This window comes from Hypanus sabinus, chromosome 21 (assembly GCF_030144855.1).
Source record: "Hypanus sabinus isolate sHypSab1 chromosome 21, sHypSab1.hap1, whole genome shotgun sequence".
In the NCBI taxonomy this organism is placed as follows: Eukaryota; Metazoa; Chordata; class Chondrichthyes; order Myliobatiformes; family Dasyatidae; genus Hypanus; species Hypanus sabinus.
In genome coordinates, this window is record NC_082726.1 from 26,250,244 (window position 1) to 26,276,424 (window position 26,181).

Consider the following 26,181-nt stretch of genomic DNA (forward strand, 5'->3'; position numbering starts at 1 on the left):
TAAAGATCTCTTTCGTGAAAACTTTGTCTATCTTTCATATGCTATAAAACAGAGTCTGGTACAATGGTCACCTCTATCTATATCTTTGGTAGGTCGTATTGATGTTGTTAAAATGTATGTTCTCCCCAAATTTTTATACCTATTTCAATCTATCCCAGTTTTTATTCTTAAATCTTTTTTTGATTCCTTAGACTCTATTATTTTGTCATATCTGTGGCAGAATAAGCGCTCTAGAATTAATAAAATCCATCTCCAAAAATCTAAAAAGGAGGGTGGCATGGCTTTACCTAACTTTCATTTATATTATTGGGCAGCTAATATACGTTGTGCTACCTTTTGGTCTTTCTTCCATGGCCAACCCGAGTGCCCTAACTGGGTGGCTATGGAGTTGAGCTCCACTAAAGAATTATCTATCTCTGCACTTCTTGGCTCTGCACTCCCTAATAGTCTGCCCAGATCAATAGCTAATCCTCTTGTTAGACACACTTTGCGTATGGGCTCAGATCAGGAAATGCTATGGTTTCCAGGGGTTTTCCGTTTCCAGCCCTGTTGCTCATAATCACCTTTTTTTAGCTACTACATACGATTCAGCATTCCAGGTTTGGTATAGGAAGGGCATGAGACATTTTGAAGATCTTTCCATTGATAATCACTTCGCTTCTTTTCAGCAGCTCTCTGTTAAGTTCAATCTGCCCAAAGCTCATTTTTTCAGATATCTCCAAATCCGACACTTTATTGCTCCTTTAATTCCTAACTTACCTGAAATGCCTGCGAAAAATGCTATGGACCTATTTCTTTCCATGAATCCACTAGGTAAAGGCTTAATATCAATCATCCGAGATAAATTAGCAGCTTTACGATGGGCCCCCATGGATAAAATCAAAATGGCCTGGGTTAAATATCTCCTTATCTGAGGAGAGCTGGGATTCAGTTCTCAAATCGGTTAACTCAACCTCTCTTTGTGCTCACCACTGCCTTTTACAGTTTAAGATTGTTCATAGAGCCCATATGTCTAAATCTAAACTATCTCGATTCTACCCTAGCTCTGTGATTATTCTAGTCCGCTCTGTGATAAATGCAAGAGGGGCGTGGCCTCTCTCATCCATATGTACTGGTTCTGTCCTAGCTTGGAGAAATTCTGTGTAACCCCCTGGGTCGCCTCAGGCTGGCTCAGCTCGTTTCGTCTAGGGGGAGCAGCCATCGGCCCCGCCAAACTGGGTGATCAGCTGGTGTGGATGCTGTGTGATGTCCCCGCCTCGCCCAAAAACAGACAGTACACCATATGCGATTAAATGAGTACAATTTATAAAGGTTACTATAACTAAGTGATTAATAACGATACAGTATATATGAAGAGAAAATTAAAGAAAAGGCGCCAAACTTATCAAAGTCCAAACCACTTCGTGCACAGCCGTTGGAGCTCAATTACTGAAGTCTTCTGGCCACCATTCGATCCCCTCCGAACTCCTCGACTCGCAGCTCAGGACCCTCCGAACTCCTCGACTCTCCAAACAGCTCAGGACCCTCCGAGTGGTCAACCAAGCACATCTAGCTTCATTCCCCCCCCGGAGAATCTCCCGGCCTCGGACCCCCCTTTGGGGTCCTATCCTCGCCCAGCTTAGAGCATTGCGTCCTCTCTCTCGACCCCCTCGCGCCGATCTGCCCAAAAGCCCGTCAACAAAAGCTTACAGACTCAGAAGAAAGAACATTAATCCCCATTTGGTTTACAAAGGAATACCATTTTCGTTATCAGTAAATTAGCATTCCTGCTAGTTAACAAAAAGAAACCCTTTCCCAACAGTAACAAAAAAAAGAAGAAACCCCCTTTACATCTGGAAAGATGTCTTCACTATGTTATCGTGTATTCTGAATCAGCACCTAGAACCAAACCCCTTAATTGCTCTGTTCGGTTTTTGGGGTGAGACAGATTTATGTCTGGGTCTGACCTTTGCCTCTCTCCTGGCTAGACGCTTGATCCTCCTCAGATGGAGAGATGTTGTCCCGCCCACTCATGCTCAATGGCTTAACGACATCATGGCCTGCTTGGACCTCGAAAAAATTCATTATTCAGTTCTCAATTCAGATCTAAAGTTCCATAAGGTCTGGGGACCTTTTATCGAGTACTTTCATAACCTTCCTCTTGACTAGGGTTTTTTTTTTCTTTTCGGTCCCTTGCTTTTAGCTCCTTATTTTTTTTCTGGTAGAAGGCATTATTATCCTCTGTTGCTGAGTGTATTCACAGTCTGGGAGTTTGGCTGTCCTGTCTCTATATTTTGTTGTGGTTGGTCTGGAGTTGCTGTTGTTTTTTCTTGTGTTGTGGGGCTTGGGGAGGATACTAAGCTTACTTGTCTTTAATGTAGGTGCTTTTTTTTGTTAAATTCTCTTCCTTTGTAGCATATTGTGATTGTATTCTTAATTTTGCACTGTTTTAATGTTCCTCATTGGGATTTGGGGTTTTTAATTTGTAAAATGTTTTGAAAAACTAATAAAAAAATTTAAAAAAAAATTAGTACAGCAATGACACAACTTGAGTTCATAAGTTTATTGGCCACACTAGGAACAGAGCATTTCCTGCAAAGATGCTTTCAAGAAGTTTTCAAAACTGTTCTAATGATAAAAGTGCGATATCATCAATTTACATCAATTTTAGTGCAGTTGTGGTTAGTGCTGCATTGTTCATAAGCAGAAATACAATTGTGAACATGGAATAAAAATGCAGAATATTGATTCCAGTTTTACTTGGCATGATATACTAAGCTCATTCAGCATTTAAAAAATGAAACCAAAAGTACAGTAGTGTAGATCATTAATTCCAAAATATATAAATGGATATTTTACACAGCGATCACTAGAGAGAAATTGCCACATGGCATCTCATGTGGTTTGTTTTTAAACCATCAAAAAAACTTCAAGTATACTTTTGTATGAATAAACATAGATAAGAGTTTTGTACAATGTAGTAATTTAAGTGGCAGTTTCTGTTAACTAAGCACTGAAGAACTGGAAACTCCCAGGAAATGTTTTGTTTGAAGTGCTCACTCTATGTAGAAAACATGCAACAAAAGAATAAGTGCTGTCACCAATTTAAAAGTCAACTCCCCTCTGAGTAATCAACATAATTTCTGGCTCTAGGGGATAGCAGTGGTTCAGGAAACAGAAGAACAAATTAGATTGAAATATTCAAAGGTCTCACGTGACTGCAACTGAATGCAAGCAGTACAATTTACAAACATTTCAATTATGCTTAGGGAGCAAGTAACTGGGAGAAAATAGTTAAAAACTTATTTAAGCTTCACAGCAAATATTAGACATGAATTGAGTAGCCACTTTATTAGGTACAGGAGTGGAATCCACTGTGGTCTTCTGCTGCTATAGCCTATCCACTTCGAGGTTTGACATATTGACAATAGACAATAGGTGCAGAAGTAGACCATTCGGCCCTTCGAGCCTGCACCGCCATTTTGAGATCATAGCTGATCAGCTACTATCAATACCCGGTTCCTGCCTTGTCCCCATATCCCTTGATTCCCCTATCCATAAGATACCTATCTAGCTCCTTCTTGAAAGCATCCAGAGAATTGGCCTCCACTACCTTCCGAGGCAGTGCAATCCAGACCCCCACAACTCTCTGGGAGAAGAAGTTTTCCTTAACTCTGTCCTAAATGACCTACCCCTTATTCTCAAACCATGCCCTCTGGTACTGGACTCTCCCAGCATCTGGAACATATTTCCTGCCTCTATCTTGTCCAATCCCTTAATAATCTGATATGTTTCAATCAGATCCCCTCTCAATCACCTTAATTCCAGCGTGTACAAGCCCAGTCTCTCTAACCTCTCTGTGTAAGACAGTCTGGACATCCCAGGAATTAACCTTGTGAATCTACGCTGCACTTCCTCTACAGCCAGGGTGTCCTTCCTTAACCCTGGAGACCAAAACTGAACAAAATACTCCAGGTGTGGTCTCACCAGGGCCCTGTACAAATGCAAAAGAATTTCCTTGCTCTTGTACTCAATTCCCTTTGTAATAAAGGCCAACATTCCATTAGCTTTCTTCACTGCCTGCTGCACTTGCTCATTCACCTTCAGTGACTGATGAACAAGGGTTCCTAGATCTCTTTGTATTTCTCCCTTACCTAACTCTACACCGTTCAGGTAATAATCTGCCTTCCTGTTCTTACTCCCAAAGTAGATAACCTCATACATATTCACATTAAATGTCATCTGCCAAGTATCTGCCCACTCACCCAGCCTATCCAAGTCACCCTGAATTCTCCTAACATTCTCATCACATGTCACACTGCCACCCAGCTTAGTATAATCAGCAAATTTGCTGATGTTATTCTCAATGCCTTCATCTAAATCATTGACGTAAATTGTCAACAGCTGTGTTCCCAACACCGAGCTCTGTGGCACCCCACTAGTTACCACCTGCCATTCCGAGAAACACCCATTCACCGCTGCCCTTTGCTTTCTATCTGCCAACCAGTTTTCTATCCATGTCAATGTCTTCCCCCCAATGCCATGAGCTTTGATTTTACCCACCAATCTCCTATGTGGGACCTTATCAAATGCCTTATGAAAATCGAGGTACACTACATCCACCGGATCTCCCCCATCTAACTTCCTGGTTACATCCTCGAAAAACTCCAACAGATTAGTCAAGCATGATTTACCCTTGGTAAATCCATGCTGGCTCAGCCCAATCCTATCACTGCTATCTAGATATGCCACTATTTCATCTTTAATAATGGACTCTAGCATCTTCCCCACTACTGATGTTTGGCTGACAGGACGATAGTTCTCTGTTTTCTCCCTCCCTCCTTTCTTAAAAAGTGGGATAACATTAGCCATTCTCCAATCCTCAGGAACTGATCCTGAATCTAAGGAACATTGGAAAATGATTACCAATGCATCCACAATTTCCAGGGCCACCTCCTTTAGTACCCTAGGATGCAGACCATCTGGACCTGGGGATTTGTCAGCCTTCAGTCCCATCAGTCTACTCATCACTGTTTCCTTCCTGATGTCAATATGTTTCATTTCCTCTGTTACCCTATGTCCTTGGCCCATCCATACATCTCGGAGATTGCTTGTGTCTTCCTTAGTGAAGACAGATTTAAAGTACTTATTAAATTCTTCTGCCATTTCTCTGTTTCCCATAACAATTTCACCCAATTCATTCTTCAAGGGCCCAACATTGTTCTTAACTATCTTCTTTCTCTTCACATACCTAAAAAAGCTTTTGCTATCCTCCTTTATATTCCTGGCTAGCTTGCGTTCGTACCTCATTTTTTCTCCCCATATTGTCTTTTTAGTTAAGTTCTGTTGTTCCTTAAAAACTTCCCAATCATCTCTCCTCCCACTCACCTTAGCTCTATCATACTTCCTTTTTCTTTTAATACTATGCAAGTTCTGACTTCCTTTGTCAACCACTGTGGCCCCTTCCTTTGAATCCTTCCTTCTCCGGGGGATGAACTGATTTTGCACCTTGTGCATTATTCCCAAGAATACCTGCCATTGCTGTTCCACTGTCTTTTCTGCTAGGATATCCGTCCAGTCAACTTTGGCCAGCTCCTCCCTCAAGGCTCCTGTTCAACTGCAACACTGACACCTCTGAGCTACCCTTATCCTTCTCAAATTGCAGCTAAAAACTTATTATATTATGGTTACTACCTCCTAATGGCTCCTTTACTTCAAGATCGCTTATGAAATCCTGCTCATTACACAACACTAAATCCAGAATAGCCTTGTCCCTGATCAGCTCTCGTACAAGCTGTTCCAAGAATGCATTCCGTAGGCACTCTACAAACTTCCTATCCTGGGGTCTAGCACCAACCTGATTCTCCCAGTTCACCTGCATGCTGAAATTCCCCATAACTACTGCGACATTAGCTTTGCCACATGCCAATGTTAACTCTCTATTCAACCTGCACCTTGGTGGCCTGTAGACAACACCTATTGGGGTCCTTTTGCCCTTACTGTTCCTCAGTTCTATCCACACAGACTCTACTTCTCCTGATCCTGTGTCCCCCCCCTTGCAAAGTACTGAATCTCATTCCTCACCAACAGGGCCACCCCACCCCCTCTGCCCACATTTCTGTCCCTACGATAGCAAGTATACCCTTGTACATTCATTTCCCAGGTCTGATCTCCCTGCAGCCATGTCTTCGTTATCCCAACAACATCATAGCTACCCATTCACACCTGAGCTTCAAGCTCATCCGCCTTATTTCTGACACTTCGTGCATTCAGATATAGAATTTTTAGCCTATTTCTCCTCTCTGTTTGAATTGCTGCCTATTGTGCTTAACCCAGCTCCCTGAGCTCTCATCGGGATCTACGCCCCTAGAATTTTGTTGTCCTTCCTAAATTTACTTATTCTTTCTGCACATTTAACTCCATGTTCCATCAGACCATCCCTCTGTACATGGGTCCTCCTTATCACTTGTTCCACCTCACCTTTCTCTACTACACACTTAATATTCCGGAACCGTGCAGTCCCCACCTGTCCTTTATTCTTCCTCTTGCTATCCTCTCTCACATTCTGGATCCCCACCCCCTGCAAATTTAGTTTAAACCCCCCCCCCCCCCAAGAAGCACTAGCAAACTTCCCTGCAAGAATGTTAGTACCGCTCCAGATCAGGTGTAAACCGTCCCTTCGGAACAGATCCCACCTTCCCTGGAACAAAGCCCAATTATCTAAAAACCTGAAGCCCTCCCTCCTGCACCATCCTCTCAGCCACATATTAATCTGTATAATCTTTCTGTTCCTTGCCTCACTCACACGCGGCACAGGTAGAAATCCTGAGATTGTTACCCTCGACATCCTGCTCTTCAGCTTCACACCTAACTCCCTACGCAGGACCCCCTCACTCATCCTACCTACGTCATTGGTCCCTACATGGACCACAACATCTGGATTCTTGCCCTCCCTCTAAAGAATAACCTGCACCCGATCTGAGATGTCTCGGACCCCGGCACCAGGGAAGCAACATACCATCCGAGACTCCCGATCTTCCCCACAAAATCTCCTATCCACCCCACTGACTATAGAATCCCTTATCACTACCGCTCTCTTCTCTTCCCTCCTCCCCTTCCTAGTCGAGGGTCCAACCTCAGTGCCAGAGACAGGACCACTGCAACTTGTTCCTGGTAGGTCATCTCCATCAACAGTATCCAAAACGTGTGGTTGTAGATGCTCTTCTGCACTCCACTGTTGAAATGAGTGGTTATCTGAGTTACTGTTGCCTTCCAGTCAGCTTGAACCAGTCCGGTCATTCTGCATTTTCACTCCAACCCCTCTCTTTAACAAGGCATTTTCTCCTTTAGAGCCACTATTCAATGGCTGTTTTTTTGTAGTATTCTCAGTAAACTCAAGACTGAAGTGTGAAAATATCGGGAGATCAGAAGTTTCTGATATACTCAAACCACCCCAAATGGCAGCAGCAGTCACTCCACAATCAAAAGTCACTTAGATCACATTTCTTCCCCATTCTGATGTTTGGTCTGAACATCAACTGAACCTCTTGACCATGTCTGCATACTTTTATGCAGCTAATTGCTATCACATTAATAGCAGAATAGATATTTGGATTAATGAGGTGTGCCTAATAAAGTGGCCACTGAGTGTAAAATTTGCATTTAATGTGAGATGCAAGTTATGTCAAATGTTACTTTACGATGATTTAGTCCTTTGTGTTTCCAGGAAATGTAGATTCTTTTCAGCAACTTGAACATGACTTACAATATATACCCATACCTGCCATACTTTAAATAGTATCTGCGTTCTGTCTTTTGGAGTTACACGTTCTAACCTGTAAAACAGAAAACAATAAGGCTATGAAATGCAAGAGCCAAATCAGAACTCCAGCTGAATTATAAAATTTACTTAACTATCACAAATCATTTCACTGCAAATTACAGTTACAGGTATGTGTCGTTTAACATCCATGATACACTCTGTGAAATCAAATTTTATGTGATTTGGACGTTGTGTGAACACCATATTATATACTTAGCAAACCTATACAGAGTACTGTAGTGTACTTGTATCGACTACATGGCCAAGAACTTACACCAAAATGGTATACTGTACGCTATAATGCACACTATATTTTTTTATTTCATTTTAAACTTTTTAATTTTTTTCACTTTTTAAACTTTTATGTAAACACTTTCTTAGCCTATATCTCACACAGTTTATCAGAGGGGATCAGGATCATCCACATCACTGTTCTCAACTTCTTCAGTGTTCCACTTCTTCAGGAGAAGTTGGCTTCTTCAGGAATATATCATTAGCAATTTCTCCAAATCCGATATAGGTCCCTCTTGCATTTTGTCAGCCTTATAGTTTTCAGTGAAGCCGATTCTTTAACTTAGCTTGATTTAGCTTCGAGAATTTTTTCTTTGTTTTTCAGGATCGTTGTGATTGTCGAGTGCGACGTGCCTAAATCCCGAGCAATAGCATTCAGTGGTTTTCCACCTTCATGTTGTTTAATAACCTTTTGTTTCACTTCCAAATCAATACTCTTCCTTTGCCTCTTGCTTCTGCTATTACCAGGAGTGGTTTTACTGTATTTGGAAGCCATGATGCACCTTATGGTAATATTTTCAAAAGAAAATTAAACAGAGATAACGCTACTACACTCAAGAGACACACGAGATTGGTTACGTCTGCTATGTCACATTCTCCAATCGGGACTACGGATGTATATGTGATTGGACGTTGTCCAAATGGAAGTTAAGCAGTGCACACCTCTAATTAAAGGAACACCCGAACTCAAATTTCACTATTCCAAATCAACACCAAAATACAATTACAAACAAGAGGAAATCTGCAGATGCTGGAAATCCAAGCCACACACATAGAATGCTGGAGGAACTCAGCAGGGCAGGCGGCATCAAAGTACAGTCAACATTTCAGGCCGAGACCCTTCAGCAGGAATGGAGAAAAAAAGATGAAAAACAAAGTTAAAAGGTGGGCGGAGAGAAGGGAGAAGCACAAAGTGATAGGTGAAACCAGGAGGGGGTGGGGTGAAGTGAAGAGTTGGGAAGTTGGTGAAAGAGATACAGGGCCGGAGAAGGGAGAAATCAGAGAATCAGGAATTTAATATAAGAGGACAGAAGGCTATGGAAGAATGTAAAGGAGGGAGGAGCACCAGAGGGAGGTGATGGGCAGGCAAGGTGAGAGAGGGAAAAGGGGATGGGGAATGGTGAAGTGGGGGGGGATTATCTGAAGTTCGAGAAATTGATGTTCATGCCATCAGGTTGGTGGCTACCCAGACGGAATACAAGGTGTTGTTTCTCCAACCTGAGTGTGGCCTCATTGGGACAAGTAGACGAGTCCATGGATAGACTTATCGGAAGGAAATAGGAAGTGGAATTAAAATGGTTAGCTACTGAGAGATCCTGCTTCTTCTGGTGGACAGAACATAAATGCTTCGGGAAGTGGTCTCTTTCAATCTACGTCAGGTCTCACCATATACAGGAGGCCACACACCAGGAGAACCGGACACAGTATATGACACAAACTCACAGGTCACGTCATCCTGAAGGACTGTTTGGGAGTCAAGTAGGGAGCCATGCCTGTGGAAAGTAGAAAGTGGGGGGGGGGGGGGGGGGAGGAGAGAATGATGTGCTTGGTGGTGGGATCCTGTTGAAGATAGCAGAAGTTGTGGATGATTAAGTGCCGGACGCAAAGGTTGGTGGGGTGGTAAGTGAGGATGAGGAACCTAGTAGGGGCAGCAAGAGGAAAGAGGATGGAGTGGGAGCAGACATGCATGAAATAGAAGAGATGTGATTGGGGCAGTATTGATGGTAGAGGAAGTGTTACGGATTCAGCAACAATAAATGTATAAGTGAGGCAGGGTTTTTTTTTAAATAACAAATAAAACATTTATTAAACACTGAAAAACAACCCCCCCCAAAAAAGTAAACAAACAACTAATGTAACCGGAAATCAGCTGCTGTGCGGCAGCTTAAACAGTTCTTAAAGGAATAAAGTGAAAACAGTTCTTAAAGCGATGTTGCGAAAACAGTTCTTCAAAGTAGTACTGCAAAAGTTCAAAATGCTTACAGTCCGTTAAAGGAGAGACTTTTTAGACGATTTAAATTCTCTTTCACGTCGTGTTGCTGCAGTTCCCAGTCGAACTATACTTTTCCTGGAGAATTTACGAAGATAAAGATGAAACGGCTTAAAGGTACTGACCTTTCCTTTACAAAACTGTACCCAACCCTTTCTGCTATTATTTGCAGGGGTTAACACAGACACAGCCAACAAATTCCTTCCGAATGAGGATCAAACAAGGTCTAACCTGTTTCACCATCGAAATCGACTTTCCTCAATCTTTTGGCTCCCAAACTCCGATCTTCACTCTCCACTGATTTTTAACTGGCAGTATTATAAAGAAACTGCCGGCAATGACCTTTTAAACTTTAGGCATTAAATAAAACTCCACCTTTCAACCAAAATGTGTCATAATATTGGACCACGCAGTGGCATGGAGTCAAAATGGCAAATCCAGCCACGAACAGCCCCTCCTCACTGGGAGGGGTCCTACTTTTATACCCTGTGAAAAAAAAACTGTCACATGACCTCTACTGGCAGGAAAATGACGTCACTCCACCATCACAAGACCACTACCTTAGGGCCAGAGATCTTCAACACCACTGTCACGTGACAAGTACAAGATACCCATGGGTACTGTTACGTACTCGTGACACGTGACAGTGGTACCCTTGTCACGTGACTGGGGTTGAAGCTGTACTGGACTTGAGGTAATGGTCTTGTGATGGTGGAGTGACGTCATTTTCCCGCCAATAGAGGTCATGTGACAGGTTTTTTTTTGTTTTTTTTTAAAAACAGGATATAAAAGGAGGACCCCTCCCTGCGAGGAGGGGCAGTTCGTGGCTGGATTTGCCATGTTGACTTCATGCCACTGCATGATTTAATGTGATGATGCAGTTTAGTTGAAAGATGAAGTTTTATTTAATGCCTAAAGTTTAAAAGGTCATTGCCAGCATTTTCTTTACAATACTGCTAGTTAAGAATCAGTGGAGAGTGAAGATTGGAGTTCGGGAGATAGAAGATCGAGGAGAATCGATTTCGATGGTGAAACGGGTTCGACCTTGTTTGATCCTTATTCGGAAGGAATTTGTTGACTGTTCTCGTGTTAATCCCTGCAAAATAGCAGAAAGGATTGAGAACAGTGTTTTAAAGGAAAGGTCAGTGCCTTTAAACCGTTTCGTTACGTAAATTCTTTGTGGGAAAAAGTTCGATTTGGGAACCGAAGCAACATGACGTAAAAGAGAATTCAAATCGTCTTAAAAAGTCTCTCCCTTAAATGGACTGTGAGCATTTTGAACTTTTGGCAATACCACTTTAAAGAACTGTTTTTGCAATGTCGCTTTAAGAACTGTTTAAGCTTCCTTGCTTTAAGAACTGTGTAATCAGCCGCACAGCAGCTGATTTTCGGTTACGTTAATGTTTTGTTTACTTTTGGGGGGTTTGTTTTCAGTGTTTAATAAACATGTTATTTGTTATAAAAAAACCCTTGCCTGACTCATATATTTATTGTTGCCTGAATCCGTAACAGTACGTAACAGAAGGGAAACTCCTTTCTTTGGAGGAGGAGGACATGTCCTTCATTCTGGAATGAAAAGCATCACCCTGAGAGCAGATGTGGCAGAGACAGAGGAATTGAGAAGGGGATGGTGTTTTTACAAGTAACAGGGTGGGAAGAGGTATAGTCCAAGTAGTTGTGAGAGTCTGTGGGTTTATAATAGTGGATAAGCTGTCTCCAGACACAAAGACAGAGAGATCAAAAAGGGAGGGGGGGGAGGCGTAGGAAATGGCCCCAAACAATCCATCCAGGTGAGGTGACATTTCACCTGTGAATCTATTTGGGTCATATACTGTGTCTGGTGCTCCTGGTTTTGCCTCTTATATATCAGTGAGACCAGACACAGATTGGGAGACAACTTTGCCGGGCACCTAAGCTCTGTCTGCCAGAAGAAGCTGGATCTCCCAGTAGCCACCCATTTTAATTCCACTTCCAATCCGATGGTATGAACATCTACTTCTTCGGTTCTTTGCGGGAATGGGACCCACTCTCAGGGTCTCGCGACTGGCCAGTTTTTGATATCCCAAGGACATGTCCTGGAAGACCAGCGTGCCTTCAGGGTGCCAGATTTTCATGGCTCTGGAGATGGGCTGATTCTAGGCCGGTGCCCCTGACTGAGACATTGCAGGAGAACACAGAACATCAGAAGCAGTGGGTTAGCTGCTGTGAGCTGTGTGTCCAGAGACCCGAGCCTTTCTGGGGCCACTCTCTGGGCACAGAGCTTGGAAAAAGCAACATAGTAGGCATTTAACATCATATACCAGTGAGTTGTTTATTATGTCTCTCCTCTCATTGTGAAATGGGGACACCTCTTCTTCCCTTATTAAGGGAACAAAGCTGCTATGTATGTAAACAAAGCTATAGTATGTCAAATTACCGGGTGAATGAGTAGTCTTTGGGATACTGCAAGTCTCTGTCTTTACATCAATTCTAGAGGACAAGTAGGATTAGCGTAGCAGACACAAAAGGCCTGTTTCTGTACTCAACACTTCTTGTTTCTTTGCAAGATATCACATGTGACCATACTGATACTCAGGAAATTTTGGTTTTCACAGTACAAATACCAGAACAGACCAGATGGGCCAAACAGCTCATTTCTGTGCTGGAAATTCTTCTATGTTTCAAAGAAAAATATTGTAAAATTCCCAATAATCCAGCCCAATTAACTTTGTTGGTGGCAGTTTAGTGGCCACTAAAGCTCACTTTTTTTGTGTTTATGATTTGACAATAAAATTCCTAGTGAAACTGCCAAGTGTAAAAGGAGCACTGGAACCAAGGTCTTGCTAAGTCTGTAAGGAGAATGACATACAATTCCTGGCAAGTCAAATGCCCAACAATTTGGGTTTCCAAATGGAAAGACAGCAGATTGTTGTACTGCAGTTTTACTGTATTTGGCATAGTCTATCAGCAGCTACTTCCATTAAGACACTTCCTCTGCTCCATCCTGAGAACCCTTCCTTGCAGCCTGCTTCTGCTACTGGGGGAAAAAAAACAGTCTTAATCCTCCTCTCCAGTCAGATTCCTATTTCTTCAGCACTTCACCTTCTGCACCAATCACCTCCCAGCTTCTCACTTCACCCCCTTCCCCCACCCATCCTTAACTGGCTTTACCCGTTACCCAAGCTTTACTCCTTCCCTTCTCCCCACCTTATTCTTATTCCTCCCCCCCTTCCCTTCCCAGTGACATTAAAGGTTTTGTCTCAAAACATCAACTGTATTCTTTTCCAGAGACGCTGCTTAACCTATTGAGTTCCTCCAACATTGTGTTACTCTGAATTTCCAGTATCCACAGAATTTCTTGTTTTTAAAACTTAATCCTAATCTCTGTATGCCCCCTCTTTAAATACTGCTATTTATCCATTTCTGAATTAAGATTTCTTGCTATGCAACTCCATATATGATTTTTAAACAAGCATGGTAGTTAATCAAAACCACAAAATACAATTAATCTGGTTTATATTTAACATCTGTTCATTTGCGAGCAATTAGAAGTACTTACAGAAACCAATGGCTTTATACTAACGTGTCATAATTAGCAAAACATGATTATCCTACATAGTAGATTCTATGGGCAGGGCAAAGCAACTTGATCTGTGTGCAATAAAGTCCTTGAAAATAATTCTTAGTCTGAAATCAAGCTCATTATTTGGTGAGAGTTTTCTTGGAAAAGAGGTTTCCTGTCCCTGTGAACAAAAACTGTTGTAGTGATATTGTAGCGGTGTGCTACACGCAGCACTAAAATTACGACACGGAGTCGGTAACTGCAGTCGAAGAAAAAACTTTATTCGAAAACTTCAGCCTCACTTTTAAGCCTCTGTCAATCGGCCCCCCATGGCGCAGAGGCTCCAAAGCTCTGTGCTCGCAAACCCCCGTAGGCTATCTAATTGTGAGTCGGTTCGGATACGCTAGGAAATGGGTCGCCACATAACCCCCCCCCAGAACCGGCGATACACCCCCCAATGTCCACAGTCTGGGCCAGAACCTGCTGGGGAGGTCGGCCTCTGCGCCGAGGCGCCGGAAACTCGGCCGGTTGCGCCAGGTCCACATGGGCCGGTTTGAGGTGGTCCACCATGAAAACCTCCTCCTTCCCCCCAACGTCCAGCACGAACGTGGACCCGTTGTTCCGGAGCACCATAAACGGCCCCTCGTATGGCCGCTGCAGCGGTGGCCGATGCCCGCCCCTTCGTACAAACACAAACTTACAGTTCTGTAGGTCTTTGGGTACGCAGGTCGGGTGCCGCCCATGCTGTGAAGTGGGTATGGGGGCCAGGTTACCGAGCTTCTCGCGTAGTCTGCCCAGGACTGCTGCGGGTTCTTCCTCTCGCCCCCTTGGGGCTGGTAGGAACTCCCCGGGGACGACCAGGGGCGCGCCGTATACCAACTCGGCCGACGAGGCGTGCAGGTCGTCCTTGGGCACTGTGCGGATGCCGAGTAGGACCCAGGGAAGCTCGTCCGCCCAGTTGGCTCCGCGCAGGCGGGCCATGAGGGCCGACTTCAGGTGACGGTGGAAACGCTCCACTAGCCCGTTCGACTGTGGGTGGTAGGCAGTTGTGTGGTGCAGCTGAGTCCCCAAAAGGCTGGCCATAGCTGACCACAGGCTGGAGGTGAACTGGGCGCCTCTGTCGGAGGTAATGTGGGCTGGTACACCAAAGCGAGATATCCAGGTGGCGATCAGGGCTCGGGCGCAAGATTCGGAGGTGGTGTCGGTGAGCGGGACCGCCTCTGGCCATCTTGTGAACCGGTCCACGATAGCCAGGAGGTAACGCGCTCCGCGCGACACTGGCAGGGGGCCCACGATATCCACATGAATGTGGTCGAAACGCCGGTGGGCGGGATGGAACTGCTGCGGTGGGGCTTTGGTGTGCCGCTGCACCTTGGCCGTCTGGCAGTGCATGCACGTTCTGGCCCATTCACTGACCTGTTTGCGCAGTCCGTGCCAAACGAACCTGCTGGAAACCATCCGGACAGTTGTCCGGATCGAGGGATGCGCCAAGTTATGAATGGAGTCGAAAACGCGGCGCCGCCATGCTGTCGGGACGACTGGACGGGGCTGGTCGGTGGCGACGTCACAGAGTAGGGTCCTCTCACCCGGGCCCACGGGGAGGTCCTGGAGCTGCAGACTGGAGACTGCGGTCCTGTAACTCGGAATCTCCTCATCCGCCTGCTGCGCCTCTGCCAGTGCCTCAAAGTCTACCCCTTGGGAAAGGGCATGAACGGTAGGGCGAGAGAGCGCATCAGCCACGACATTGTCCTTACCCGAGACGTGCCGGACATCCGTCGTGTGTTCAGAGATGTAGGACAGGTGGCGTTGCTGGCGGGATGACCAGGGGTCGGATGCTTTTGTAAACGCAAAGGTAAGCGGTTTGTGGTCCGTGAACGCGGTGAAGGGCCGACCTTCTAGGAAGTACCTGAAATGCCGGATTGCCAGGTAGAGCGCCAACAGTTCCCGGTCGAAAGCACTGTACTTAAGCTCGGGTGGTCGCAGGTGTTTGCTGAAAAACGCCAGGGGTTGCCAGCGACCTGCGATGAGTTGCTCCAGCACCCCACCGACTGCCGTGTTGGATGCGTCCACTGTGAGGGCGGTAGGGGTGTCCATTCTGGGATGTACTAGCATTGCGGCGTCCGCCAAAGCTTCCTTCGTTTGAACGAAAGCGGCGGCGGACTCCTCGTCCCAGGTAATGTCCTTGCTCGGACCCGACATCAGGGCGAACAGGGGGCGCATGATCCGGGCAGCTGAAGGGAGGAAGCGGCGGTAGAAATTGACCATACCTACGAATTCCTGAAGGCCTTTGATCGTGGTGGGTCGGGGGAAGTGGCGGACCGCATCTACCTTAGCGGGCAGAGGGGTTGCCCCGTCTTTAGTAATTCTGTGGCCCAGGAAGTCAATGGTATCGAGTCCGAACTGGCATTTGGCGGGGTTGATTGTAAGACCGTACTCACTCAGTCGGGCGCAGAGTTGACGGAGGTGGGACAGATGCTCCTGACGACTGCCGCTGGCTATGAGGATGTCATCCAAATAGATGAACGCGAAGTCCAGGTCCCGTCCCACCGCGTCCATTAACCGCTGGAACGTCTGTGCGGCATTCTTCAGGCCGAACGGCATACGGAGGAACTCGAAAAGGCCGAATGGGGTGATGAGAGCCGTTTTGGGGACGTCGTCAGGATGCATCGGGATTTGATGGTATCCCCGGACGAGATCTACCTTGGAGAAGATCCATGCGCCATGCAGGTTTGCCGCAAAGTCCTGAATGTGCGGCACAGGGTAGCGGTCCGGTGTGGTAGCCTCATTCAGCCTGCGGTAGTCGCCGCACGGTCTCCAGCCCCCCGTCGCTTTGGGCACCATGTGCAGGGGGGAGGCCCATGGGCTGTCGGACCGCCGGATGATCCCCAATTCCTCCATCCTCTGGAACTCCTCCTTCGCCAGTCGGAGCTTGTCCGGGGGAAACCGCCGAGCACGGGCATGGAAGGGTGGTCCCTGGGTCGGGATGTGGTGCTGTACGCCGTGCCTGGGCATGGCTGCTGTGAACTGCGGTGCCAGAACCGATGGGAACTCCGCCAGGACCCTGATGAAGTCGTTGTCGGACAGCGTGATGGAGCCGAGGTGAGGGGCCGGCAACTGGGCTGCACCCAGGGAGAACGTCTGAAAGGTCTCGGCGTGTACCAGTCTCTTCCTGGGCAGGTCGACCAGCAGGCTGTGAGCCCGCAAAAAATCCGCACCCAGAAGCGGTTGGGCTACGGCGGCCAGTGTAAGTCCCACGTGAACTGGCTGGAGCCGAACTGTAGCTGCACCTGGCGGGTGCCATAGGTCCTTACGGTGCTGCCATTCACGGCCCTCAGGGGGGGACCCGGTGCCCTGCTGCGGGTGTCGTAACTCGTCGGAGGTAAAACGCTGATCTCAGCCCCAGTATCGACCAAAAACCGGCGTCCCGACCTTCTATCCCACACATACAGGAGGCTATCCCGATGGCCAGCCGCCGTAGCCATCAGCGGCGGCTGGCCCTGGCGTTTCCCGGGAACTTGCAGGGCGGGCGACAACGGCGGGCTTCTGCACCCCACCGCTGGTGGTAGAAGCACCAGTGTTCATTGGGCCGGGGGTTAGCGGGCACTGCGGCCGGGCCTGGACTGGTTTGCTGCCGGGAGCGGGGCTGGGAGATCCGTGCGATGGACGCCCCGCTCACCTTTTTGGCGTTCCACAGCAAGTCCGCCCGGGCTGCCACCTTCTGGGGGTCACTGAAATCCGCGTCGGACAGCAGCAGGCGGATGTCCTTGGGCAGCTGCTCCAGGAATGCCTGCTCAAACATGAGGCAGGGTGTGTGTTCGTCGGCGAGAGACAACATCTCATTCATTAAAGCCGATGGAGGTCTGTCGCCCAAGCCATCCAGGTGCAGTAAACGGGCAGCCCGCTTGCGCCGTGAGAGTCCAAAAGTCCTGAGGAGCAGGGCTTTGAATTCCGTGTACTTGCCGTCTGCCGGGGGCGACTGTACGAACTCCACGACCTGGGCCGCTGTGTCCTGGTCGAGGGAGCTCACCACGTAGTAGTAGCGGGTGTCTTCTGAGGTGATCTGGCGAACGTGGAATTGGGCTTCGGCTTGCTGGAACCATAGGTCCAGAAACCTGGCAATTTCAACGAAACCGCATGAACAGAAGCGGCGTCGGTCATTTCTGGTCCAAAAATCGTTTGGACCGTCGGGGTCACCAATTGTAGCGGTGTGCTACACGCAGCGCTAAAATTACGACACGGAATCGGTAACTGCAGTCGAAGGAAAAAACTTTATTCAAAAACTTCAGCCTCACTTTTAAGCCTCTGTCAATCGGCCCCCCATGGCGCAGAGGCTCCAAAGCTCTGTGCTCGCAAACCCCCATAGGCTATCTAATTGTGAGTCGGTTCGGATACGCTAGGAAATGGGTCGCCACAATATAACCCATTTCATTCACAAACATGAATGATTGTACTAGACAGGCAAAGGCAAGGAAATAGGAACATCAAGGGATTTTACAAAAAAAATGCACCAAGAAATTGAATCAATTGAAGCACCATTTTTTAAAGCAGTCATTGACAAAGAATTAACCCACCCTGCCCCCCATTTGATAATGCTACAGATATATACAGTGCCTTGTAATAGTATTCATCCCAAATGCCTTGTTCACATAAATCAGTATTACAACCAGGGAATATGATCAATTTAACTGAGAATTTTTATTTGTGAATCAGATGCTCCACTTTTCACGATAGTGTCCGAAAAAGACAGGGAAAATAGTAAAGCATGAAAAACTAAACATTCAAAAACTGAAATATCAGCAGTTTGAAAATATTCATCTCAACACGTGCCACAAAAAAAGCATATCCTTGCTCATAAAGACTTTACAAAGTTTCACTTAGAAGATGCTGTAAAGATGCGGAAGTTGGTCTTGTGGTCAGATGAGACTAAAGTAGAATGTTCTGTCCTCAACACTAAGCAATAAATGTTGCATAAATCTAATACTGCGCATTAACCAGGTAATACCAATCCTATCATAAAGTATGGTAGAGGTTGCATCATGCTATGGGAATGCTTTTCAGCAGCAGTGATTGGAAATCAGGCCAGGATTGATGGGAAGATAAATGCTGCTAAATACAGAGATCCTGGATGAAAAACTGCTACCCTCTGCCAGAAAGCTTAACTGGGGAGGTAGTTAATATTTTAGCAGGACAGTGACTCAAAGCACACTGCCAAAACAATAATGGACTGGGTTCAAATGAAGAAAATTGATGTTCTTGAGTGGCCCAGTCTAAATCCTGACCTTAACTCAATCGAAAATCAAGTCCTGAAGATTGTTGTCCACTGCTGCATCCCAACTAACCTGGCACTGCTCAAGCCATTTTGCAAGGAGGAATGGGCAAATCTTGCTCCATCAGGTGCTGTAAATCTAATAGAATCTTATCCAAAAAGACTACTAGCTGTGCAAAAGGTGGTTTAACCAAGTACCGAGCAAAGGGTGGTGAATACTTTTGAACTGCTGACATTTCAGTTTTGAATTTTTAGTTTTCCATGCTTCACAATTTTCCCTGTTTTTGGGCTCTACCGTGGGGGGGGGGGAGGAACATCTGATTCACAAATAAAAATTCTCAGTTAAATTGATCAAATTCCCTGGATTTATGTAAATCAATGGTTAGGGGCTGAACATTTTTTCAAGGCACTGCATATGAAATGACATCGTTGGCTTAACATCTTTGATTTCCTTAGGCTTGAAACTGGTGTTCCAAAATGATCAGAAGGACACATCATATACATTCTGTGGCTATTTTATTAGGTACACCTGCTCATTTATGTACAGATCTAATCAGCCAATCATGCCGCAGCAACTCAATGCAACTCAATGCACACAGACATGGTCAAGAGGTTCCGTTGCAGTTCAGACCAAATATCAGAATGAGGATGAAATGTGATCTAATTGACTTTGACTGTTGAATGATTATTGGTGCAAACAAAAAAGGTAGTTTATCTCAGAACATTTCTATGTACAACATACTCTATGATTTACAGAGAATGGTGTGAAAAACAATCAATATACGGTGAGCATCAGTTGGGTGTGTGAAAGTACCTTGTTAATGAGAGAGGCCAGAGAGAATGGGAAAATTGATTCAAACTGACAGGAAGGCAACAGTAACTCAAATAACCATGTAGGTAGGCTGAAGAGCATCTATGAACACAACACGTCAAATCTTGAAGGATACAGCAGAAGTCCACACTGAGCTCCATTCCTTTACCTAAGAGTGGCCATTGTGCATATTCTTGAATAAAATGAGGAGCATGATATACTGAAATCCGTGAAGAGCTATTAAAGGGTATCAATTCTAATCTCAATGGTTTCATCATAAAATCGAATTTACATAGTGGTCAAACTGTCTGAAGCTTTTTTATTTTGTGCATCATGCATTAGGCTTAAACCCTGCTTCAATGATTGGCTCACATTCATGCTGTGAGATCACAAGGCTGCAAATTTCACAGTGAAGCTACATGAAAAGACACACATTTAGCATTATCCAGTGTATTTTTTCTCACTTTTTCACTGCAGCTGATCTGCGGAGAAGAGTTGTTCTCGGGCTGTCAAATGTCTCTGCATAGAAATGAGCAAACATGGGGCAGTTACTATGAAACTGCCATTCTTAACAGGAAATACACAACTGAGGACTAAACATTTTCCTCACAGTAGGAACAAGAGCAATGCAACTAATTCCAGATTTCTGCAGCATTCAATGGACTCAGGGCCTCGTGCTGTGGTGTTGTCTGTTTATAACCTGCAGGAGAGAGGCATTGGAGCCAGTGTGCTCCACCCAGTTTGGGGGTGGGGGGGGAAGCATAGTGCAACATCTGGGCTGCCCCTCCCCCCCGTGTTCGCTTGGCAGAAGACAAATTCTATTGTGGTCATCTGCAGATAAGTGGTGAATGGCTTGAGTTTGGATTTGCTTATTGCGTGCCTTTTTCTTACCATTGGATAAGTGTAACACGTGTTTTGTGCTGTGTTTGACTGTGTTTTGCGCCTTGGCCCCAGAGTAACATTGTCTTGTTTGGCTGTATTCATGTCTGGTTGAATGACAATTAAACTTAAATTGAACTAAATTTGATTTTCATAAGTGGTCCCTAAAATTTCAAAGCACCATCTTATATACTGTATATTGAGTTTTGGCATAGGGCAGGGTAGAAGTGGGTGGGGGGGTGGGGGAAGAAGATCTTCCACCTGAAAATGTTAAATCTCTTTCCAAAGATGCTGAGGATTTCCAACATTTCCTTATAATTTAAATTTCCCCACTTGTGCAGCTTCCTTCTCTTATTTTCATTTGAGTAAATGAAATGCAAATTCCATGAAACAGTCATGTTTTTCAGGTTTTTTTAAAAGTGCAGATAGAAGCAAAAAGTAGGATTGCATTGGTATGTGAATTAGTATTCAAATAATAAATTAATGTAACCAAGAACGAATCTACACAATGTATTTTCCAAAACATATGAAACAACATCACATTGCAGGAATATGTACTTCCTTTTCCACTTTGAAATATTTAGACAATAGGCGCAGAAGTAGACCATTCGGCTCTTCGAGCCTGCACCGCCATTTTGAGATCATAGCTGATCATCTACTATCAATACCAGGTTCCCGCCTTGTCCCCATATCCCTTGATTCCCCTATCCATAAGATACCTATCTAACTCCTTCTTGAAAGCATCCAGAGAATTGGCCTCCATTGTCTTCCGAGGCAGTGCATTCCAGACCCCCACAGCTGTCTGGGAGAAGAAGTTGTTCCTTAACTCTGTCCTAAATGACCTACCCCTTATTCTCAAACCACACCCTCTGGTACTGGACTCTCCCAGCATCTGGAACATATTTCCTGCCTCTATCTTGTCCAATCCCTTAATGATCTTATATGTTGCAATCAGATCCCCTCTCAATCTCCTCAATTCCAACGTGTACAAGCCCAGTCTCTCTTACCTCTCTGCGTAAGACAGTCCGGACATCCCAGGAATTAACCTTGTGAATCTACGCTGCACTTCCTCTACAGCCAGGATGTCCTTCCCTAATCCTGGAGACCAAAACTGTACACAATACTCCAGGTGTGGTCTCACCAGGGCCCTGTACAAATGCAAAAGAATTTCCTTGCTCTTGTACTCAATTCCCTTTGTAATAAAGGCCAACATTCCATTAGCCTTCTTCACTGCCTGCTGCACTTGCTCATTCACCTTCAGTGACTGATGAACAAGGACTCCTAGATCTCTTTGTATTTCTCCCTTACTTAACTCTACACCGTTCAGATAATAATCTGCCTTCCTGTTCTTAGTCCCAAAGTGCATAACCTCACACTTATTCACATTAAACGTCATCTGCCAAGTATCTGCCTACTCACCCAGCCTATCCAAGTCATCCTGAATTCTCCTAACATCCTCATCACATGTCACACGGCCACCCAGCTTAGTATCATCAGCAAACTTGCTGATGTTATTCTCAATGCCTTCATCTAAATTGTTGATGTAAATTGTAAACAGCTGTGGTCCCAACACCGAGCCCTGTGGTACCCCACTAGTCACCACCTGCCATTCCGAGAAACACCCGTTTACCGCTACCCTTTGCTTTCTATCTGCCAACCAGTTTTCTATCCATGTCAATATTTTCCCCCCAATGCCATGAGCTCTGATTTTACCGATCAATCTCCTATGTGGGACCTTATCAAATGCCTTCTGAAAATCAAGGTACACTACATCCACTGGATCTCCCTTGTCTGACCTCCTGGTTACATCCTCGAAAAACTCCAATAGATTAGTCAAGCATGATTTGCCCTTGGTAAATCCATGCTGGCTCGGCCCAATCCTATCACTGCTATCTAGACATGCCACTATTTCATCTTTAATAATGGACTCCAGCATCTTCCCCACTACTGATGTTAGGCTGAAAGGACGATAATTCTCTGTTTTCTCCCTCCCTCCTTAAAAAGTGGGATAACATTAGCAATTCTCCAATCCTCAGGAACTGATCCTAAATCTAAGGAACATTGGAAAATGATTACCAATGCATCCACAATTTCCAGGGCCACCTCCTTTAGTACCCTAGGATGCAGGCCATCTGGACCTGGGGATTTGTCAGCGTTCAGTCCCATCAGTCTACTCATCACCGTTTCCTTCCTAATGTCAATCTGTTTCATTTCCTCTGTTACCCTATGTCCTTTGCCCATCCATACATCTGGGAAACAAATTTAAATAAAACTTTAATGCATTTTGAAATATTTTCCAAATATTAAAAAAGTTCATACTTTAATCAAAACATAAATGGAGTTTTGTTACAGATAACAATTGTCCAATGAGTGACTTGCAAAGCTCAAATTTCTGCTTCACTTCTACCGTGAAGAACCCATGGAAAAAATATCCTACCTTCTCTAAGACAGACAGACATACTTTATTGAGCCCAAGGGTAATTGGGTTTGGTTACAGTTGCACCAACCCAGAATAGAAATATAGCAAAATAAAACCAAAAATAATTGAATGATAATAAGTAAATTATGCCAAGTGGAAATTAGTCCAGGACCAGCCTATTTGTTCAGAGCAGGGGTCAGCAACCTTTACCACTGTAAGAGCCACTTGGACCCGTTTCCCACAGAAAAGAAAACACTGGGAGCCGCAAAACCCGTTTGACATTTAAAATGAAATAACACTGCATACAACGTTTTGTTTTGCCTTTATGCTATGTATAAACAAACTATAATGTGTTGCATTTATGAAATTGATGAACTCCTGCAGAGAAAACAAAATTACATTTCTGCATGCAACAAAAACATTTTGAACTCCGAAAAAAAGAGGTTGGGTTGAAGGTTACTTTTAAGTAAAATACTCAACGTCTATTTGAGTCCTTCTTGTATTTATGAAAAACGCCAAACTTAAATTTGCCGCCAGCAGCAAACCAAAAATAACGTCAGCCAGCTGTCAACCTGAAAAATAAAAGGACTATTTCACTGAACAATGAAAACATATGAATATACGTAAAATAATAGGCAATTAAAATATTTATCATACTTGGTCAGGTTGACTCACACCTGACAATGCAGTCGTATTCAGTAGGAATGGATCGATGCTTAGGGGAGTGACCGGGAAGGATAATGTGTTTTTTTCCTCTCTGAACTCACAGAAGCGTTTCCCAAACGATGTTTGCATTGCGATGATTGCAGAATGTAAATACTCAGAATTTATCATGTCGTGAGCTTGTTTGAACTCTCTCAAATTGGGGAAGTGAGACAATGTGCCTTTCTGTAAATCTCTGGCAAGCACTGTCAACTTGCGCTCGAATGCCAAAACATCCTCCAACGTGTGCAGGGCTGTACGTCCTTACCCCTGAAGAGCTGTGTTCAGCGTGTTCAGGTGCGCTGTCATGTCTACCATGAAGTGTAGCTTTTCCAGCCACTCTGGCTGTTCCAGCTCAGGAAAGGTGAGCCCTTTGCTGCCCAGGAAAGTTTTCACTTCTTCCAGACACGCGACAAAGCGTTTCAGCACCTCCCCTCTGGACAGCCAGCGATAAAAACACATTGTAGTGGTGTGCTACACGCAGTCAGTAAACTGCAGTCAAAGATAGCTTTATTCGAACTAAACAGCCTTGCTTTTAAGCCTCCCTCAACCCGCCCCCCATGGGCGCGGATGCTGCAAAAGACACGTACTCGCAAATCCCCGCAGGCTATCTCCTTTAGCCTGAACGCTGGCTAATTGTGAGCCGGTTCGGAAGTGTCAGGAAATGGGTTGCCACAACGTCTTATTTAGATTGTACAAGATCACCATAATCTTCAAATTTAGAATTACATTTCAAAAACTAACAAACTAACATAAAATATATTTTAATTAAATACGGACCAATTATTTCCCAAAGCAACAGGGAGTCGCAGCACAGACGTAAAAGAGCCACATGTGGCTCTGGAGCCGCGGGTTGCCGACCCCCGGTTCAGAGTGTCTGACACTCCGAGGGGGGGGGGGGGAGGGGAGTTGTAAAGTTTGATGGCTACAGGCAGGAATGACTTCCTATGACACTCAGTGTTGCATCTCGGTGGAATGAGTCTCCGGCTGAATGTACTCCTGCACCTAACCAGTACATTATGGGAGACATTGTCCAAGATGGCATGCAACTTGGACTGCATCCCCCTTTCAGACACCACTGTCAGAGTCCAGTTCCACCCCCACAACATCACCAAATGATGTTTGCAAATGAGTTTGTTGATTCTGTTGGTGTCTGCTACCCTCAGTCTGCTGCCCCAGTACACAACAGCAAACATGATAGCACCGGCCACCACAGACTAAAGCCCATTCATCAGCAAATATGCACTACATCCAGACTTGGCTTCAACCCCTCCACAATATGCAGGACTAATCCAACTCTATTCTTCCAACATGTCGACTGAGGGAAGGGCAGGTCTGACAGCTCAAGCATATGAAAGTTTCAGGTCTGCTGGAGCAGGGTGCAAAAAGGGAGGAGTCACTGCATTGTTGATCAGGGTGAGCATTACTTCATACTCAGGGAAGATGTCTGGAAGGGTTCAGCTAAAGTTATATGGGTAGAACTTAGATATAAGAAAGTAGCAATCACGTGAATGATATTATATTATAGGCTCTCCAATAGTGAATTAGAAGAATAGACATGGAGACAACATGGCAAGATATACAACACAGTATTGGGGAATTTTAATTTTTCTAATGCTGATTGATTTTATCTTAAAGCAATGTGTTTAGATAATCAGAATCAGATTTATCACGCGTTGTGAAATTTGTTAACGACAGCAGCAGTTCTATATTATGCATAGAAGAAAAAAATAAGTAAATCAATTTCCAGTGTGCATATATTGAATAGATTAAAATTGTGCAAAAAACCAGAAATAATGTATATTAAAAAAGTGAAGTAGTGTTCACCTGTTCAATGTCCATTTAGGAATTAGAGGCAGTGGAGAAGATTCAGGTTTCTGTACTTCCTACCTGAAGGCAATGGTGAGAAAAGGGCATGCCCGAGGTGCAAGAGGTCCTTAATAATGGATGCTATCTTTCTTAGGCATCCTTGAAGATGTCCTGGGTACTTTGTAGGCTTGTACCGAAGATGGAGCTGACTAAATTTACAACGCTCTGCAGCTTCTTTCAGTCCTGTGCAGTAGCCGCTGCCTCCCACATCCCCCCCCCCCACATACCAGAAAATGATGCAGTCTGTCAGAATGCTCTCCATGGTACATCTACAGAAAATTGAGTGTTTTTGTTGACATATCAAATCTCTTCAAACTCCTGATGAAGTACAGTCACTGTCTTGCCTTCTTTATAACCTGGTCCAACATATCGATGCAGTTAAGTCCTCAGAGATCTTGACACCCACGAACTTGAAACTGCTCACTCTCTCCACTTCTGATGCCTCTGAAAATTGGTGTGTGTTCCTTCGTCTTACCCTTCCTGAAGTCCAAATCAGCTCTTTCGTCTGACATCGAGTGCAAGGTTATTGCTCTAACACCACTACACCAAGTAGCATATCTTGCTCCTGCACGCCCTATCGTCACCATCTGAGATTCTACCAACAATCACTGC

At 44.9% G+C, this 26,181-nt stretch overlaps 1 long non-coding RNA gene across 1 annotated transcript in view; it reads right to left on the reverse strand.

The window, feature by feature from the left end:
* Positions 1-1,132: 1,132 nt before the first annotated feature.
* LOC132378895 (uncharacterized) overlaps positions 1,133-26,181 on the reverse strand; it is a 36,112-nt gene continuing 11,063 nt past the window's right edge. The window contains exons 2-3 of the long non-coding RNA XR_009507219.1: positions 7,760-7,814; positions 1,133-3,040 (exon numbers count right to left, since the gene is read on the reverse strand). This is a non-coding gene — a long non-coding RNA (uncharacterized LOC132378895). The remainder of the gene's footprint in view (positions 3,041-7,759; positions 7,815-26,181) is intronic.